The sequence below is a fragment of the Agelaius phoeniceus genome, chromosome 8 (assembly GCF_051311805.1).
Source record: "Agelaius phoeniceus isolate bAgePho1 chromosome 8, bAgePho1.hap1, whole genome shotgun sequence".
NCBI classification, from domain to species: domain Eukaryota; kingdom Metazoa; phylum Chordata; class Aves; order Passeriformes; family Icteridae; genus Agelaius; species Agelaius phoeniceus.
The window spans coordinates 26,365,589-26,384,978 of NC_135272.1; the positions used below are offsets into that span (position 1 = coordinate 26,365,589).

Consider the following 19,390-nt stretch of genomic DNA (forward strand, 5'->3'; position numbering starts at 1 on the left):
TGTTCCATGTATTAGGAATAGATTTCAGTCTTTCATGCCCATTGCTATGTAATAGCAATATAAATAAGCTTGAACAGAAATGTGCCTTGTCTACTACATATCTTAGTTTTATACAAAATTTCTCCTTTGGGACTCTTTTGGGTGATTTAAAAATATTGGATTAAACTGGAAGAGATAACCTTGTTACAAATGAGTTATAAAGCTTTTTAGAGTTGAAAGTACTGAACAATTTGATAGAATTTTTTGAACTAAATTCAGTTTAATGCCTTATTCTGCGTTTTTTCTATTCAAAATCAACTGCCTACATCCCATGTGACCTTGTTCAAGCATTTCTGATTTTTGATATTTGACAAAGCTGCCTCAGGGTTAAGGGCAAGTGAAGGATAGGCTTTGTGTCACATATGTCTGAGCTCTGGAATTAGGGAAGGGGTTAAAGGGAAACAAATGTCACATTCTCAGCCATTTCAAAAGAGTGTAGAAAGTTTAGATAAAATTATACTTTCAATCTATTATAGCCTAATTTTAATTAGACTTTTAGTACATTTTTCCATCTCACCATTTGTCTGGATTAAAGTTTATGTGTACTTTCACTGCACAGGCTATCAGCATTGTCTTTGTTATACTTGATGGCAAATTGTGACTAAACCATCAAGAAACAAAGTGTTGCTGGCAGGGCACTGGTTTTAGATCCTAGTGTAGTGTTTGCTTATATAAACCTGGAAATCAATAAAGGAAGAATGCAAACACTGTTCACCATATTAGACTGATGTCAGAAAAGGATTTGTTCCTTTTCTCAAGTATTTTATATCTTCCAGGGATTTTCCTTCTATGTATCACTGCAGTACAGAGGCTTTTTTGTAGCCTATTATAAAGGGATCATGGTATCTCATGTAGTAAGGGCACAAAGGCTTAAGTCTTAGGCAGAGGCAGATGCACCTATTCCCTGAGCTCCACCTGAGGAGCTGGAACTGAGGTGCAATTGTCAGGCAGAGCAGCCTGGAAAAGGCTGCTTTAACCTGGAGTTTGGAGCAGCAGTTCCTGCAGAGTGACTGGAGTGGTGTATAGGTGGTGACTGGCTAAAGAACATTTCAGCAGATGCCATGGTTTCTTTGCTTTGGGTTATTTTCCTATTTCCAATGTAAAAAAAAAAAAAAGGCAACTTCAAAAATTGTATCTTATTAATAATTTTGAAATTAGAATATATTAGTACATGTATTCCACTCATTACCTTCTTTTCATTTACTTGTGCTTTCTGTGTACATGTCTCTAAAAGTCAGAGTGCAACTAGCAGCAGGTTTTAGTGGTTAGGGATACATGATTGTATTGCTTTTGTTAGTAACTAATCTAATTGTCACTTGAAAAGATTTGACAATATTTCTGTGCCTTGCTATACTGCCAGCACTGTTCTTTGGAGGTTTCCTTAAAAGCTAGACTTCAGGAAAAATAAAGCTAACTAGATGTTCTCAGGTCTTCTAAATCCCTACTTGTCAACATTTCTGGTTTTGTTTATTTATTTATTTAATTTTGGGAAAAGAGGCGAAATGAGAAGCCAGTATAGCTTATGGGGTTTTTTATTTTTAACCAGTGTTTTATTTTCAGTGGAATTGTGGTGTTTATTGCATCAGTTTTCTGGAAATTCTGCTATATTCAGTGCATTCTAAAAAAAGCAGACTGACAAAAAATCTTTATTCACAGTATTATTGTAGAGGCTGCTACAGTGCAATTACTTTTCATGTGCGTGGATAGTTTTAAATGCACCTGTGAGGAAGTGGTTTCTAACAGAATAAAGTGTAGTTACATAATTTCTCCTAAGTGAGGTCAGGTGAGAGTTTTTCTGGATCATGGGAATTCAGTGATCCTTTGTTAAGAGGATTCCTAAAATACTTCAGATGAAAAAGGTTCTTCATATATCTGCTCTCTGACAGCCAGTGCTGAAAAGGACAATGAGAAGCACTCACTCCTTGTATGATGTCCTAGTGCAAATAAAACTGCCCACACCTCCCCCATCTCAAAGTGAAGTCTGTCTTTTTCAGATTTCTTGACTGTATTTTGGATGTATTTTGGAGATCTGAATTGTTGAACCAAAGTGAATTTTGCAAATCCTTGAGAATCTTCTATTCTCATAAATGGGTTGCTTTTTGGAGTACAGTTTGCTGTCAGGACCATTCAGATGTGTACAGGAACAGATTTGCTGCTGTTAAGATCTTGATAGGAAATCTTCTGTTGTTGTTCTAATTGCACCTCAAAAGAAACCATCCAGAAACCTTCACCAACATTACAGGTAACAAATTTCTTCTTAATATTGATGAATTTCAGTTACATCTCTCCTGATCTGAAAACATCTCTGGTTGATTCCAGCCCAGAAGCACTAAGGTTATTTTTTTTCTTTGATCAGAATTCTGAATATATAGAGAGAATTTTTTGCCTCTCTTGGGTTCTGGAGGTAAAAGCAGGCCAGTTACTATTATTTTATCCAGTGTGACTCATGTCTCATTGATTTTCCACTTGAGAGGTAACTCTGGTGCTCAGACCTTGTGTTCTGCTTTTAGGGTGTATTTCATAATTGAATTAGTTGCAGTTAGATCAGCTACTCTTTTAAAAAACTTTTAAGATTGTTGTATGTCTGTATTTACTTGGCCAGAGAAATTCCCTTGAAGAAACCATTCCAAAAAGTCAGGAGATTGTGAGAAACAGGAGAGCTCTGGAGAAGCTTACTGTGTGATATTCTTGGTACCATTTTCAGTTTGGATTCATGTGTCACTGCAGCTTTGTTATATGACTTGTACCAAATAATCATGTGGGCATTTCTTCTCATCCTGTCTGTTCTGTCAGCAGGCCTGATTTGCACACGTGGCATGAGCTCCAGTTTAAGTTCTGTTTGCTTCTCTTCCTTTAAATGTGCCCTTCCTTTGTGTGGGTTGTAGCATGGCTTCCCTGCTTGGTTCACTCCTGCAACTGCCTTGAAAGGAAAGTTTGCTTTTCTAATACTTAGAAATCAGCTTCTGTTGAAGTGTGGACAGCTATTGCTTTTTTGACCTTCACTGACCATACTTTTAATGATGAAATGTTTGAATCAGGGGTTTGAATCAGTAACAAATAAGAATACAGCAAGTTTGCAGGGATTTTTTTCCCCTCAGGTGCCTCTCTTTTGTGCCTGAGATTCTGTTAGTGAAGACTTACATCAGCTGGATTTCAGTTAAGTTTTCAATAGAGTTTTAACAGATTTATATTAAAGTGAACAGTTAACAGAATGAAAATAGAGTAAAACACGATGCTGTGACCTCTGCTGTGTGGAAACAGACATGAAGAATGTTTCCCCAGCATTCACAATTCCAGAATAATAAAGGTTATAGCTGGGCACTATATATAGATGGAAACAATAACCTGCTGGAATTAGTCCTGTGCATCAGTTAGAAAACTCTTCTGTCCTCAGCATGGAAGTTTAGAATTCCAAGATAAGAGGAGCACTCGTGCTGCTTAGGCTTACAAAGCATGAGGGAGAGCCTGAGAGAAGGGCTTCACATTACAGCAAACCTGATCCAAGGACTGTCTGTCACCAAATGCAAAGTCGTGGGCCCTGTTTTCCACTGGCACCTGTGCTTATTTCACCATTACAGTGAGCCTGTCTAGGAAGCTAAACTAGAACAAAAATGGCTCTTTTGTAGGGACTTGTGATTTCCAAATCAGCTCACTGTGAGCTTGGATTGAACACAAAAGCAAATGCATGGGAAAAATAGGAATGATGTGCCTGAGTTACAGGCGAGTGGGATTGCTTCTTTTTGTAGATTAAATCACTTAATGGTAAATGAAACCTCACCTGGGAAGTCTTGTTGCAAAATTAAAGAGAGAATGGTTGAAGGCTCACCACCAGCCTGTGAATCCACCCTGTTGATAAAGGAGTGGGAATGTTGATGGGTGTGGTTTTGATTGCTGTGATAGGAAGGTGGAGGGAAAGTGGTGTCTTGGACATAACAATAAAGAAGGAAATGCTCTTTTGGGAAGTATCTAAATGGATGTAATTGAGCAGGGGCAGAGAAAGGACCATTGCAGTAGTTCAGATGCAAAATGACAGGATCCTTATGAGAGTTACCCTCTTGGAGTGACAGTGAAAACCTTTGGAAGTCAGGCCAGCTGCTGAAAGAGGGTTCAGTCTGTAAATAAGCTGTTTGCTGTCTTTGTAACCTTCATTGTTGATGGATGGGTAACCTTTGACATAGGCCCCTGGACTCACCAACGTATTTTTAATTATGATCCTGGTGTCTCACACATGGATTTGCATTTTTATTTCCATAGTGGTTGTTTAAATACACATACATTGCAGAGGTGCTCCTTTCTTATCACTTAGAGCAATTAAAAAAAAGTTTTAATACTTTCCTCAATTGAGCAAGGATCATCCAAACTGTATGCATGCAGAACTCAGAAAGGAAGCAGTGCCCACGTTAGCTGGCATGTAATTTAAGAGGGGCATTTTAAGTCAAAATAGGCAGATGTTTAGAAGATGGTAATTTCAATTTTTATAAATACTGATAGTGATATTTCAATAATATTATTTCAGTGATTGCAGAAGAAAACCCTTTCTCTAGTCTTGTGGTGATACAAATCTGATGACTCTTTATTTCACCACTGTCTTGAGTCAGAAGAATCTCAAAAAACTGAGCAAATGGGCATTAAAATAGAAACTCATTGTTAGGAATGTGAAGTAATGCATAAGAATAAAAGAACTTTATGCAAAAAAGCCCAACCCTGACTTGAAATCAGCTATTAGTGCTCAGGAAAGTCTTCTGATAGACATTTCTGTAAAGACATCAATTCAGTTTTCACTGTCAAATAAAGTAAATAGAGTTGAGTATTAATAGAAGGGGGTCATGACATAAAATATTAACTATTCTGTGGTAAAAATCTATGACATACATAGGCCATGCTTTGAATATGATTATCCCACACTGATCTGTCTGCTAGGCTTAATACAGAAAAGGGCAATAAGAATAATCAAAATTTGGGATTGCTTCTTTATGCAGAACACCAAGGAGATAAACCAGATAAAGTAACCATTAATTCTAGGATCTTACAGCAAAGGTATGTCCTCAGATTCTGTGAAACTTAATTGTTAAAGGTATGAGAGTTTTATGTAGGGTTTTTTCCCTACTGTTATCAAGGAAGGAATGTGTTTAATTGCTTATTGACCTAGGAGAGATAATATATCACTGAGTTATGTGTACCAGATACAGCAAAGGCTGCCTAGGAGATATATTCTTACTGTATTTATTTTTCTTTTTTTTTATGGCTACAGCATTGTGCTCTGAGTAATACAGTTGTTCACAGCTGAATAATTTTGTATTTTTTACAGAAATTTTAGATGTTCTCAAAGATAAGTGGCAGTTGGGGTTGGGGTTTTTTTCTGTAGTATTTTTTAAAAGGTTAAGCAGTTTTATGGATGGTATATAAACTACATTTGTCAAGCTCATCCTTACTTAATATTTCATGTCAGCTCTTCAGAGGTACTAAGTAAGGAATAAGCACAGTGCTTGTTTTGCTATAATGCTGTTAAATTCCTCAGACTACTTTGTAAAAACTGTGCCTTAGAAAGAGCCAGTTAGGCTTTTTTAGGACATCACTGGCAGACTCTAAGTTATGTATTATTAAAAAGAACCATCTATAAAGCCTTCTGCCTGATATCTTTACTCTAAAAATGTAAATGTGCAAAAGCAAACCATTATGATTTCTAACTTTGTAACTGCTTTTATTGATTATTTTCAAATTCATACTCCAAAGATTCCAAACTGTTTCTATGGCATATTCAGAAAGCTGCTGATCCTACCGGTTTTGGTCTTGTAAAACATAAACATTTGGAGTAATCCTATCTCTGTAGCTGAATGTTTTGGAGGGATAAAGTAGAAAAGAAGTCAGTTTTATATTGTATTTGTGTAAATTGGTATCTAAGCCCATAGTAAATAATGTAACCATTTAGTCTAAGCTTTATCTAATTCCTGCAAATGAGAACTTTCTAAATGTGTTGTCATTTGATACAGAATGTGAGCAATCCTGGTGTGCAGCTCAGAGACAAAGCAATAAAGAGGAATTAACTGCAAGTGCAGGTTTTTTACTGCAGTGATGGGTTGGCCATTTAGGGAAGTGTCTGAACTCTGGCAATCTGCTCGTGTTTGCACAGGATAGGTATGGAAACTACATAATTCACACTCTGTGACCCACCTTCTAGCAGCTTCTTCCTGCTTCCTGAATCTGTGATAAAATGTGCTGAAGGTATCTCTTTTTTTTTCCTTTTTTTTGTGCTTCAAGAAATTCTCTAGTGGCTGAACCTGGAACTTGAATAGCCTTTTAATGTTTCTTCAGTCCTTTAACCTGATGTTACAGGATAATTGCAAGGAATGGTAAAATGAGTGTCTCTTTTTTATTTATGGAAGTAGATACTATTGAGAATTTTAGATACCATAACCAGACATGTATTTTTATATAAAAGGTTAAATGTTCTAATTGCTATTCTACTAAAATGTGGTTTGCCCTGAATTATTGAATTGATCACTGATTAAGTATACAGTCCATTAAATACTACCATAGTCATGAATCCTATTGTCTTGAGACAAAAGAGGAAAGTCAAATCTGTGAAAAATTACTTCAGTTTCAGAAAACTAAAATGAGAAAAGGCAAGATGCTGTTTAAAGCCTTGAAGTTTCATGTGTTTATTAGGGTAGATAAAACTGCAAACATGCACCTTTGTTACTAGAGCTGAGTGTATGTATTTGCAGTATCTATGACATTACAGTTGCAATGGCATGCTTTTCCATCATTAATAATACCATGAGGCTTTTTGTTTTCATCCCTGAGAAAGTGTTTCTTAGACAAAGTCAGAAAAACTGAAGTAGAAGGGGAAGCTCTAAATAAAACAAAAAATTTATTCTGCCAATAAAAAAAGACAAAGGAAAACAGGAAAAAGCCAATTGAAGGCAGAATGGAGAAAGAGTTAAAATGAAGTTGCTGTGAGAGTTGCATTGGGTATCTAACCTTGCCTTTTCTTTTTTGACAGGTCTTTATACCCATTTGTAAAAATAAAAATACAGAATTCTCTTTTTGTAAAAACATCAGTGATAGCCTGAATGCTAAAACTTATGGGGGCTCAAGGGAAGACAAGGAAAATTCATGGAAGAGAAATTCAGTGAAGTTTAGAAAATAGATATATATCACATATGACTTAGGAGGACTCTGAGCTAAAAATATTTGGAAGCTATAATGGTATTATACACAGCAGCTCTTGCCTAACCATCTGCTTATCACGGCTGTTGGAGACAAAGTACTGACTGCAGAGACGCGTGGCTTTGCTCTGTGTGAGAAAAGAGGCTTGAAGTTTAATAATGTTGAGCATAATTGATTTGCATTTAAATTTAATGAGGGAGAAGTTTTGAAAGTGAATGGTCAATTAACATGCAAGGGGAATCAAGTGTCTCTGTGCATAGGTGACAGATATGCTCATGTGCTTAGGCAGTAATAAGTACGTCCCTTTTGCTCTCTCAATGTAGTGCAACATCTCAATATCGAGAGATCTTTACAAAGTCCTTGATAAAGTATTCAGCTGCTGGGACAGGGTAATAGAATCAGAATAAATTTTTCACTTCATAGGCGATCTTTCATTTTATACTTGAACAGTGAGCATAGTATTGAAAGTAAATTGTCTCGTGTAGTTGCAAGAAATCATAAACTGAGTGTTGCAGAACAAAACCCTGAAGAACAATAAATTCAAAGCAGAATATCTGGGTATTCCTTGTATCACAAAGTTGAATAAAGGAAGCCAAAAGAAAAGCATGTGTAGGGTAAACTGTAGTTGTATTTCAGCAGTGTGTTGACAGGTTAATTGTAGGTTTAGAGTAACAGTGTAAAGTCTTAGAAATGCTTTGAAATGTATTTTAAATCTATCAAATATGTATATTTAGCATGGTAATAAGATACCTGGAGAAGAAACAGCTGATGAGTAGCAGTGCTGTATGAAAAGTTGTACTCTCCCAGCTTAGTCTTTCAAGGGAATAAATTTGTGACTTTGAAAGATCAAGAAAGTGTGAATCAGACTATTCTGAATTTTTACTGTGCAAGGGCTGTAGCAGCTGCAAAACCTATGAGTAAGCCTACATCTAGGTGAAAAATTAAAGTGGAGCAAGCCTAAAGGTTCTTTGTCAGTGGTCACAGGAAAAACAAAAACCTGTAGGAAAAGAACAAGCAACTCCCTGCATTCTTACAGGGCAATTATGTTAGCAATTAATTAAATTTAATGCCAAAGTATTCGAATGAAAAAATATTCATACTGAGAAAATAAGAGTAACTGAAAGGCTATTGTTTTAAATGTAAATGTAGGCTAGACAGAACTTCCTTTGTATTTCCAGTTGGTACTGTAAGCATAGGCCAGACAGAACACAGAAATTGTGGGAAATAAAGAGCAGCATATTGTTTATCAGTGAATGTGCTGGCCTACGAAGGCCTTCTGAGCACAGCAAGAGAGGAAAGCAGAATGGCAATCAAGTAAAACAAAATTACATGTGATGTGGTCATAGTTCTATTTGAATTATATCTTTTAGACTAGAACAGTAAATTGGGCTACCAAGGTACTGTTAAATCAAGGAAATTGTGGCTAAGTATCCTATTTGGAAGTAGTTGGATATGAACAGTAGCAGCTAGAAAAAGGTCATGTACTAGTTGAACTGGGAGCAGTCTTACAATAAAGTCAGTGCCTTTTTTAATCAAGGCCTCTCTTAGCAGTAGATGTGCTGTGATTAAAAGGAAGGGTATGTGATATTGTTCTTATTGCATCTTGGTTTGTTTCCTGTGCCTGAAGACAGGATAGCAGCAAAACAGAAAGCAGCTGCTCCCTGCCCCTTTAAGAGCTTTTGAAAACCACAGTTCCTAATGCACTTAAAACACCTTCAGTACTTGCCAGTGGAAACTCCCAAGCCAAGTAGACTGAAATATGCATAACACTCTTCTTACTCAGAAAACATAAATACAGCCTGAGCATACAGTGAGAACATGAGGCTACAGAGGTGTATTGAAACCTCTCTGCTTAACAAGCTCAGTGTCAGTCACAAAGCAGAATTTAGACAGCATCTAAGAATAAGCATTTTCAGGTGCTGATATCTGCAGTTTTGTCAGGTTACCCAAGCATTGGGAGAAAATTTCTGTCTGCCTTCAAGTACTTGTGGGGAGAAAGGCACATTCTTGGTGTAGATGATGCTGACATCCAGCTCACAGAGCAGGAACGTGCTCAGAGCTGCTTTGAAAGGCTGCAATGCAAAGCTGTCACGGATGGCTAAATATGGCTGTAGCAGTTGTGCTGTGTATTAGACCAAACTGCAGCATGAGGCAATGAAAATAGGCAATGAAAATAAACAACATCTTCTATGGAAGGCAGAAGGAGGGATGGGTCTTTTTTACTGCAGATCACTATTTTGAGAAGTGCTACAATATTGAGGTTCTAGCATAGAGTACAGTGCTGAAACATGTCAACAGCTGTAGCACCTCAGACAGTTTAGAAAATAGATGTTTCTCTGGCTGTTCACCAGAGAAATGACTTGGTGTAATACAGTTTTATTAATATGTCACAGTCAGTTGTAATAGAGCCACATGAGCACTTAAAAGAGCTGGGGCTCTTAAAAAAACCTGCCAATCAAAAAGTGACATAAGGCAAGTCATTTACAATTGGACACAGTGATCTTAAGAATCTTTTCCAGCCTGTGATTCTGTGGTAGCAGGCTACCACAGTGTTTAAATTCAAGTTTAAGGCATACTTGGCTTCTAAGCCTGTCCATTACTTTGCCTAGCCCATTGCATGAACTCATCTGTGTGCTGGTAGTGACTGGTGCTATGATTATACACACAGGATCAGCTGGTGTGCCAAGGGATGCCTGGAATTCTGGAAGCATGAAAATGCACTGGGTGAGAAGACACAGCATGGCCACAGCACAGCTGTGACAAGCTGCAATTTTTTTTTGCTTCATTTTTTGGGGGATAGTTCTGCATCCCCTCACTGCCCCCAGTCTGTCCAGAATATATTTTCAGCATTTGGAGTGTGATTTAGATCAACTGTTTAGGTGTCTCTCTATTTGTTTACTGTTGTCACTAAGTAATATTTGAATCCTTAGGCCAACTTAGCAACTCCTCTAAATTTAGCTGAGAGTAAACATCTCAGAGCTATGGAAATATTGCAGCTTTCACAAAAATTGTAGCCCCCTTTTTAAGGGGGATTTCAGCCCAATAGCCACCTGCTATACATGGTTTGCAAGCAGTCTAGTCAGTGCATATATGGGTTGGAATTTGTCTCACCATCCTGAAGGTTTGGAGAGGCCAGAGGGAGGAACATGACATTTTTCAGAACATGGAGGTGTGGTGGGATGTGTGGCAGAATGGTGCCACGTTTAGGACTCCAAAGCCAGCCCATTGCTGATCTGCTTCTGGAATAGTGTGTATTCCTCTAGATAGGGGAAAAAGCCTAGACTGAGGTGAAAGCATTATCAGATGGAAAATAAGTGGTTAAAATAGTTTTCATGAATCTAGATTGCTGGAAAAACAGCCTTCTCACTTTTTGTTTCTCTGGGAAGTGAGGGCATATTTTAAATTTTGAAGAAAAAATTAGAACAAAAACATTTTCATTCTAAAACAACATTGAAATGTTTTACAGGAACTGTTGCCTCACATGTCCCTTTTCCAAACTCTGGGTTTATGTTTGCCTTAGTGTAATGCAGGAGCACTTCAAAGCACAGCTCACACAGGGCACCTGGTTGTGTGTGTGGTGCTGCTGTGAGTTGTGCACCAGCCTTGTGAGGCTCATGGAGCTGATGCTGTAATTTTGCATATAAAAAGCTGTATTAATTGTTGATTTCAAATGCATGCCATTGACTGAAAATCATCTGGGATAAAAATATGTTCTAGACAGTATTTCATACAATATGCACTTCACAGTTTACTTCATAAGGTAGCATGTTCATAGTCACTGCTCCAAAAGTAAATCAGACAGAATAGTAATTTCCAGTGTAATATTGTACAAAAATGAGCAAATGGTTTATCCTAGCTTTTAAGAAAAAGTATAGGAGCATTAATTTTCTCCCATCAGGTTGCTTTTCATCTGTAAACTGCTAGCAGGGTTATTAAGTACTTGATGAACTCTTAAAATTGCAGCCTACCTATGGGAAAAAGCAATGTCTTTTTATGCTAGATATTTTCTGTATATTGTAATAATAACTTCTTCAGGGAATAAATAATAGTTTTCCTATTTATATAAAACTGTGTTCTTTGCTTAAAAGATTAAATCTTATTGGAGTTTTCTCCTAGAGTAACAGTTTGATAAATGGTTACTGTAATTAAGTTAGTGTAATTAATTTTATAATGAGCTTTTCAAGAACTTGTGTGATTTAATGTATCTCAAAGATGTAAGTCATGTGTTTTGGTAATCCTGCACAGGAGATACTCTTTGGATAACAGGACAGCTAATTAGCAATTGAATGGTTTCACATGAAAAAGCCATATTATAATTTAGAGTGGGACTTTCACCTAGGATGATAAAGTGGATTGGGTAGGAGTGGTGATAAGGATATAGAGGGATGGCCAATAAGTGAGGCTAAGCATATTTTTTTTTAAACTGGAACATGGAAGTTATTATAGCTTAAATAATATAGCATAAATAGCTGATGCTTCAATTTTTACATAGTCTGATTTCAATTTTCTTCATAAGTTAATTCTATCAGAGAGTAGTGACTTTATAGTTGTGTTCTTTCTGTCTTCTAGCAGTTCCTCAGGATTTCCTGTGTGTCTCTTTCTCCAGTCAGCATCCACTCCTTTTGCCAATGTAGCTGGGCTCCTTCCCTGTGCATTCACATTTAGCATTGCCCTCAGCCTGCCTTCATCACAGCTCCACCAGGATTTTTGTTCTCAGGCAAACTCTTCTCTATGGCAAATCCCAATTTCTTACTCCAAAATATGGAGGAAGAAAACCTTCTTGAGGAAACAGTCAGATGTATCTTAAGCAGCAAGAAGAGTTTAAAATAATTTCCATATTTGTGCACAGAAATGAGTAATTATTTTGACTGAAAATTCAGGAGAGAGACAGCAGGGTGGGAATATCAGTCTGAGACAGATGCTTCAATGTATAATTTCAGCACAAACTCTAATTTGGCCAGGATACAAGAAACTGAAAACAGTTAAAGTGTTTCAGGCTTTAAAGAGAAGAAATTTGAAAAGCAACCACTGCTGCTTTTCTAGAGTTCTGCTGTAAAGTCACACTTGTGTAATTCATATTTAGTTTTATGTGAAGTAATTTTGCAGTCTTATCCTGGAATGTCTGGCTGGAAGAGGGGTGATGCCTGTATCACACTCATCCTCCCAGTGAGTTTCCTCATATAGGTAGCCCAGAAGAGTGAGAAATAGCAATGCTGTCAGCAGTTGTGATAGCACTGCTCAGTGGAAGGGCTGCAGAGGAGCAGATGTGCATTGCTGGGCATTGTCATACAACTTTCTGCTTCAGCCCTTTTTTGTGGTTTTAGAGAAAGAGTAAGACTGTGTTAGGAGGAGGCTGAGCTTTTGTTTGTATTCATACATCCCATTATTTAACTACCAATTCATTTTCACTGCCAATTATGGTTTTTTTCTTCCAGAAAGAAGTAGAAATAGATTTCCACAAGAAGATTCTTTCTAAAGAGTTTCTTTCCTCTTATGTAAGAATAGGTTTGTCTAGCCTAGTGAACCCATCTCTTTTAAGGAAGAAAAATAGCATATTGAATTATCCATTCTGGTTCTTTGCAGTTTCAGTTTTGAGTAGAACTTTTCCCTTGGCAGTTTACTAGCTTTTAAAACCTGTTGACTTCTTTTTTAATATTATTCTATTTTTTTCTTTTACTTTCTTTATTTTATCTTACTAGCCTTTTATATATAAGACTAATATAAGTAGTCCCATTCTGAAAGACCATATTTTGACCATATGCAATATAATCCTACTGTGTCAGAGACAGCTGAAATCTCAGAATAACTTCAGTAACATTTATTAATTTTTATTGCTTTTAAGCTTTTGTTATAGCTTTAAGCTGCTTATTGTTAGGTATTATTTCAAGTAAGATCTTCATAATGTCTTTTGATGGAGGTTATTTCTATCATTTGAAAGTACTACTTGTTTTGATGTCATGTAGAATCAGAAGAATAAAATGCTGTTCCCATAAAACTGATTTCTCGCTAATGTAGTTCTGTGAAACTTGGTGTGTGTGGGAAGAGATGCTGGCATACTCTAGATGTGATAGACTGCTGAAGATAATTTGTTAAATGAAATTCATCCCTAATTTAGTAATACTACTTTGTTAGGAAGTAATGTATTTTTTATGTGGAGATAATCCAAAATCTTGGTAATCTGGTGTCTGTGCAGATTCTCATCTTCAGAGGTGCTAATTTTTTTGTCTTGGGCAAATACTTCTGTAAGGGATTAGATTCTGTTTGCATAAATAGCTGCTGCTTTCAGTTTTTGAAGATGTACTGTTGTAAGTAACATTCCATTGCCCTGCAGAGAATTTAAGAACTGCTATTTCATACCACAGAGATCCACCAGTTTATTACTTTGGGTAATTATATATGTGTGTCACATGTGCTCTTGTAAGTGGTAACTTTGCCAATAGCAGATAGTGTCTCTGAAGTAATTTGGGGTTTACTGAGGTATGGTACTAGAGAGTGCTCCTGCTATCAGATATCCACAAATGCCATATCTGACCACTTGGAAAAATCTGAATCTTTATCACTGCAGTTTTATCACTGAGCATATGGATTGTTAGATGAGACTCAGAAGAAAGATAACAGATTATTTCTCTTCAATATGAAAATGATTCATTATATTCTAGATTAAATGAACACACTATTCTGTTTCCAGGGGTTGAATTGTTGTGGAAGACTTTAGATATTGCCCATTTTCATCAAATAGTGACATCAAGAGACTTCATCATTGGAGACTTGTCTTGAAAGTCTGTTCTCCCCCATCCTGGGTGCACTTTTTTAAAAAAAAATTGTTTAATTTTGTATGTACTGTTAATTTATCCATCTTAGGTTCCATATATATAATTTACCACAGTTATAGTAGAGACATCTCTTGGTTTGCTGGTTTCAGCTCTGGTATACACCCAGTATGTTCAGGTATTGACTGCTTTTTTTCACTGCCTCTTTTCTGGCTTAGGGCCACATGGAACATACTTGTAACTGCATCCATGTTTCTGAATTCCTTTAAACAATTTGGCTCGTAATTGACTCTCAGACAGTACTGGCATAATCCAGAAAAAAGTTGGTTATTCTGCCTGTTTAGGAAGGGTTTTCCTTATTCTGCTGTCTTTAACTGTTGTTTTTCATCTCCATGTAAATTTGTTTCTTTGTTGCTAGAAGTTTTCATGCACACAGTTGAGCATTCAGTAACTTTACTGAATAGGCTTGTGGCTAAGTTAAATAAAAATTGTAGCATAATGTGAATATGATGATATGTATTGGTAGAGTCTGCCTAAAGCTGAGTAGGTTTAAGGGTTCTTTAATGCAAAAAAAGCATACCCAGATATGCATCCTATATTGTCATCAAATGCTTGATTGTATGCAAGATGTACAGACAATTTTTGCAAGCAGTTGAACTTCAGTCTCACTCTGAAGATTGTCCATGCTGATTAATGTGTGACCATTTCCTGGATGGTTTCAGTAGCAACATTTGCTCATTGCCTTCCTACACAGGTCCTTCCCCACAAGAGACAAATTCAGAGTCCCTTACTTATTTCAAGAGCTCTGTCTGCGTTACACTCTATTTAACCTGTAACTTCTTAATTTTTAGTGGGCTCTGCAGACCAGAGTGTGTTGTTTCTTAGCTGATTATCACTCTTCAAACTTCTAGTCTTTATTGCAGCATTTCAGTATTCTTTCTTAAATGTTGATGTGGTTCCCTGAAGAAAGGCTTTTAGACCTAAAAGCTTATATAGTTTCCTTGGCACTCCTTATCCCAACTCATAAATAGCTGCTAAAATGAGTGGTGTCCAAAATATTAAATTACTCTTCCATTGAATTTGTCTGCCACAGAAGATGTGGTTGTTCTAAGTGAAAAATGTCATTGTAATTGGTTATGCAATATAAAGAAATAATAGTTAATTTTCAAGACAGCTTTTCCAAGAAAACTTCAGTGAAAAATTATATAATTGTTCACTTGTTAGGCCCTTGTGAATGTTGTTTTCTATGTTTTAAGTGTAATTAAGGGCCGTCATTTCACTGTATCCTGATTTAAGTTTCCTGGTTTTGTAAATTGTTATTCCCTCCTTCATCCCTGGAAACTGCTACCAGACAAAAAATTCTGACTAAGTAAAACCTTTTTTAACCACCTTGGTTTCTTCTCTGAAGATATTTATGCAGTCTTTTTGCTGGGTCTGAAATGCTTCAGCTGTCCCCAAAGGCAAATGGACACAGCAGGGGTTGTGTCTTTCCTACTGTGAGTAAAATAGGCTTGTTTTGGGCAAAAGAAAATTGAGAGAGATGAGGTGTACAAATCTGACAAAATACTGGCATTACTATTCCAGCCATTCCTGAAACAACTTATTCATAAGTTCTTTATTTAAGACTGGTAAAGTAATTAAAAATGATGATATTAGGCCACCTTCTGATTGGCCCACTGTTAACATTTTGTTTAAATGTTTTCTCTGAATGTTTTTTGTTTAAATATATTTTGTATTTTTACCAAAGTTACTGAGCTACTATTTTTATTGGGTATGTTGTTCTTTTGCAAAAATTGGTCAAACTTTGTCATACTTTTAGTGTCCCCAGATGCATCAGTTAAAGGCATCTTTAGGAAAGGCAACAATAAGGATTAAGAGTACCATGCATTTTCAAGTGGTTGCCTTTGCCTTCTTCTCCCATTCTTTGTTTGTCTTATTATGATGATAGTTCTCTGCTGTTTGTTAAATTGAGAAATCCTACTGAATAAATGAAACCTGATTTGATTTAGTTATCTACATAATAGAATTTGTGATACTTCATGTAGCATCACTGAAGAAACATCTTCTGTTACTGAACTTCACTGCAATTAGACATAATTAATCTCTCCTCCTCTTACGCAGCTCAGTTTGTATTTTGAATTGGCAACTTAATGGTGAATTAATTTTCCATTCTTACCAGTATGAAATCATAACTAGGTTTAAAGTAAAGACAATTTTCAGTAATCTAAATATAAAAACTGTGTAGAATGAAGAATATGGAGGAACCTGTCAGCTTGTGGTTTAGATCATGAAGATTTGAATTGTCAAGATGAAGAAAAGGTCACTTGTATGAAGTCAATAGAATATGAAGAAAGCTTCAATAACCACTATTCTTTAGTGAATTATGGTGCCTTCATAGTACTAGATGTTCTTAAATTAAATGTGATTGCTGGTGGTTTTTTTCAAGTAGTAACTTGGTCTTTGGCAGAGATGCCCAGATTGGAGACGACTGAAATCGTTGTGTAACATTTGGATCTGTGGATGTATTTTGTCTTTCAATATCCAAAATATTTTACTTCCGCTACAAATGAGGTGCTATACATTGTTTTCCTTGGATGAAGAACAGATTTCATGTGAACTCTAGAAAGCATTTTAGTGCCATTGATCAGTGAAGGTTATTCAGGGATTTGGAGCCAATATAAGTGTAGAGGTCTGCTCAGTTAATTAAAATGAAACCTCAGAGTTTTTCACTGTGTATCTAATTATAAAATACAGTGCATTTCATAATTCATTAGTTGTAGTAATACCTGTCACAACTTGTTTTCTTATGTCTCTTCAAATACCTTCTGAAATTTGAACACTCTAACATGACTCCTGTGAATTCATTTGCTTGCACATTTAGTGTGATACAGTGAATCACTTAGAAACTACTAAGGAAAGCATTTTACATTTGAAACCTAAATTAACATTTCACATACTTAATTACTTCATAGCATATTAATCTTTCTTTCAGTAGGACGCTTTTAAAATTCATAATTTCTTCTTTAAAAAGCTGTTAGTCTTTATATGTCCTGTTGCATTCTTCTTTTCCAGTGTGGTAATTTAAATGTTTTATTGATATCTTTGTCTTTTTCTCAACAGTTTTCAAAATCTGGTTGATGTGATGGCATAAACTAGTAAAGCATTTGGATTACATGATGGATATCAGCAATGGTGATTGATATTATTTGAGTGGTACAGTAAGAGTCTGCTGTATGAAATGCCAGAAGTTTACATTTCTTCTAGTTTTGCAATGGTAAGTTTTTTTATATTTTTACTAAGGAAGTAATAACTTTCTTTCTTGTCACATAAGGTGTATTTCTTGAGAAAGTATCATATCAACAAATTAGTAAAGATTTCTTTCTTACATATGATTTCTAAAGTCTGTTGTGTTCAGAAGTAATTACTAACCAAAGTATACGTTTGAATTTGGTTTAAGTTATTTTATTGGTACTGATTTGAAATGTCAGTTACTCACCCCTAATGTGTGCTAGCTTTAATTAGAACAACCTAGGGGAAATGGAATCTCTAAATAATGTTTGGGTTCAACCCCAAATGGGATCACTCCCCAGATGGTATTGAGCTTGCATGCAAAGAGGGACAATATGCAGGCAAGTCTATCCATGTGGAAAATAGGTATAAAAACCATGATAGAAAACACATAGTGTTTCAAACATCAGTCAGCTGCTGATGTTTGACCATTTGCTGCTTGACATATTATTTGTATTTTCTCTTAAGGCAGAGTGTGTTGGAGGGCTCACACTTACTTACTTCTAAGTGGACAGAACAAAAGTTAGTGCTGCAGCATCTCTTTAGATACATTTTCAGGAATACAAGCAGTGCACCTTTCCAGGCATTCATCTGAGGCAGCAGGAGTAGCTAACAAGCAGGAGGGTTGTAGCAGCACAAATAAATCACGGTTTTAAGAACATTTGAAATTTTCACTTTATAATTGTCTTTTTCTTTGTGCAAAATGATGTGCTGTCATAGCTGTTGTTTATGAGCTATGCCACATGTACACAAAATTAATGTGCTTTCCTCTACAGTTTTGTCCAAAACTACACCAAGGAATGCTGTTAGGATACATTGCTTTCCTTAAGAAATACTGCTTGCATTGTGAATTTCTAAACACACAATACAGTAAACACTGGTAATTGTTAAACAGAATTTTATTGGATGAGAGTGTACTTGTCTTGTCCCATTCTCTTTCCTGTTCTAGGACCATCTGACACTTAAATACTAGATTTGGGAGAATTTATGAATTTATGTTTTTGTTTTCCCCTTCTTCACTGAAAATGAAAAATGCCTCTTGAAACAATTTTCTCCATTTTTTATTTTCAGCATTTCTAAGTAATGTGTGAAAGGTTTGATTCCATATTTAAAATTTGTACTCTTCACGTCATATGACAGTTGAAAGGATTTGTATAATCTGGAATTTGGGTAGATGAAAAAGGGAAGATGTACTATTATGCACAAATGTGAAATGAATCTGTTCATTAGCAAGGCTATTATGACAGGTCTGTGGTGATACGGAGTTTGACACATTGAACTTTTAAAGATTAAATTAATAGAAGGGTAAGACTGAACAGGGTTCTCCTCAAAATTATTTTGAGATACTGGGCAGGTCAAGTACTCCTACATTTCACCCTGAAATGTGAAATACAGCCACTCTTAAATGGGATGTTTTAAACTTACCTTTGAGTCTGACTTTACTTAAATCCGATCTGAGTGGTGATCCATCTCACCAGCTGAAACAGCCTTCCAGTAGCTCAGATGAGATTCCTGATAGAGTTGGGCTTTTGTTGTCAGAAGTGATACAGGAGAGGCCCCACCTGAAATAAGAAAAATAAGAAAAAATATTTTTGCTTTAAGGACTGGAACAGGTTGCCCGGAGAAGCTGTGGAATATCTGTACTCAGTGTTTTGCAAGACTCAGCTGGATAATGTTCCATGTAACAAAATCTGAATTTAGGCCTCATGTTAATTTGAATGGAAAGTTGGATAGAATTGGCTCCCAAAGGCTTTTCCAGCTGGAATGATTTTATGCTTCTGATTCAGAAATTTTGTTTTATTTCATTTTTACTAATAATAACTGTAAGTATTTTTTAGTGGTGTGCTTTATTTTTTTAATTCCTTGCTAAATTAGAATTGCAGTTCTGTTTTGTTATATATGAGATTTGTTTTTTCTTTAAGCAACAACTGAGTAAGCAAATGCAATTTTAATGGTTTACTTTTTAGTCTGTGAAACCGTGTAACTGGAAACTGTGGGATATTAAAAATACAGTCTTGTACCTTTAACTTAAACAGAAAAATGTAAATAATAATACCAATACATTATAATATATGTACAATACATAAAAATAGTGTATTTTAGTAACTAGAGCCTAACTGGGA

General features: G+C 36.0%; 1 protein-coding gene across 3 annotated transcripts in view; it reads left to right on the top strand.

The window, feature by feature from the left end:
* The window catches only part of ZZZ3 (zinc finger ZZ-type containing 3), a 56,640-nt gene that overhangs the window by 6,561 nt on the left and 30,689 nt on the right, over positions 1-19,390 (top strand). For all 3 annotated transcript variants that reach the window (XM_054638093.2, XM_077182378.1, XM_077182377.1), the window contains exon 2: positions 17,100-17,253. The gene's annotated coding sequence lies outside the window, so the exon portion shown is untranslated. The remainder of the gene's footprint in view (positions 1-17,099; positions 17,254-19,390) is intronic.